Source organism: Macadamia integrifolia, chromosome 6, assembly GCF_013358625.1.
Source record: "Macadamia integrifolia cultivar HAES 741 chromosome 6, SCU_Mint_v3, whole genome shotgun sequence".
NCBI classification, from domain to species: Eukaryota; Viridiplantae; Streptophyta; class Magnoliopsida; order Proteales; family Proteaceae; genus Macadamia; species Macadamia integrifolia.
Window position 1 is genome coordinate 22445848 of NC_056562.1, and position 1962 is coordinate 22447809.

The window sequence follows — 1962 nt, forward strand, 5'->3', positions numbered from 1 at the left end:
AGAATGGATATACCGAGCAGATAAAGTGAAACGGGCTAGAAAGGTCCTCGTCTCCGCTCTTCAAGCGGTAAAGTTGTTGGAAGACGGCTGTCAGGGCTACTTAGCATCAGTACTTGATGTTAATGCAGAGGTTACCTCTCTAGAAGAGGTAAATGTGGTTAAAGAATTCCCCGACGTCTTCCCAGATGATCTGATGCATTTACCACCTGATAGAGAGTTGGAGTTTGCCATAGATTTGACTCCTGGAGCAGCTCCAGTATCTAAGGCTCCGTACAGGATGGCACCAGTTGAATTGAAGGAGTTGTAGATGCAGTTGTAGGAATTATTGGAAAAGGGGTTTATTCGCCCAAGTGTTTCACCTTGGGGTGCCCCAGTAGTGTTTGTCAAGAAGAAGGATGGCAGCTTACGTATATGCATCGATTACCAGGAATTAAATAAGCTAACCATTAAGAACCAGTATCCATTGCCACGCATTGATGATTTATTTGACCAGTTGCAGGGTGCCAAGGTATTTTCAAAGATAGACCTTCGATCAGGGTATTATCAGCTCAAGATAAAGAGCAGCGACATACCCAAGATAGCATTCAGGACTCAGTATGGTCACTATGAGTTCCTACTGTTATCTTATGGGTTAACCAATGCACCAGTAACATTCATGGATTTAATGAATCGAGTATTTCACGATGTCCTCGATAAATGGGTAATTATTTTTATTGATGACATCTTGATCTACTCCAAGACAGAAGAGGAGCACACTCAACATTTGAGAATGATGTTACAGAGGTTGAGAGAACAACAATTGTTTACCAAATACAGCAAATGTGAATTTTGGCTTGAGAAAGTTGGATTCCTAGGGCACGTAGTGTCTAAGGCCGGAATCGAGGTGGATCCTGATAAGGTGAAAGCAGTAGTAGAATGGGAAAGCCCTAAGAATGTCACTGACATTAGAAGCTTCTTGGGTTTGGCTGGATATTACCGGCGCTTCATTGAAAAATTTACTCGGATCTCAGCGCCAATGACTAAATTAACCAAAAAGGGTGTGAAATTCGACTGGGTAGAGGAATGTGAGAAGAGTTTCCAGGAATTGAAGAAGAGGTTGGTGTCGGCCCCTATGTTGACCATCCCTAAAGGCATAGGTGGAATGACAGTCTACATTGATGCTTCCAAAGTTGGTTTGGGTTGTGTTCTCATGCAACGCGGTAAGGTAATAGCGTATGCATCCTAACAACTAAAGGAGTATGAAAAGAACTATCCCACTCATGACTTGGAACTAGCCGCAGTCATTTTTGCCCTTAAGATTTGGCAACATTACTTGTATGGGGAGAAGTGTGAGATATACAGTGATCACAAAAGTCTTAAGTACTTTTTCACCCAGAAGGATTTGAACATGAGGCAGAGGAGATGGCTTGAGCTCATGAAGGATTATGACTGCAACATTCAGTATCATCCTGGCAAGGCGAATGTAGTGGCAGATGCGTTGAGTCGGAAGGCACAGACTGTGTCACTCTCGTACTTAGCAGTCAGCCCATCACTTGTACAAGAGGCGATGCTAATGGATGAAACTCTCTTATATGAAGGAGCAACCTTAGAGTTTGAACGTCAACCAGAAAACCTTAAATGGTTGACTGTATCCTTGACGGCTCTATAGGTGCATCTGACCATCAGGCAAGAGGTAATAATGAAACAACCTTTGGATCCTGAATTGCAACGGAAAAGAGTTAAGGTTTAAGATCAAACAATGAACGACTCATATTTTGTTTTAGCCAGTGATGGGGCATTGATGTTTCGAGGCAGATTGTGTGTACCCGATGATTTGGATATACAAGATAAGATAGTGCGAGAAGCACATAGCTCCGAGTACTCACTCCACCCAGGAAGTACAAAGATGTACAAAGACCTCAAACAAAATTACTGGTGGCCAAGCATGAAAGTCACAATAGCTCTGTATGTGGTGACTTGTCT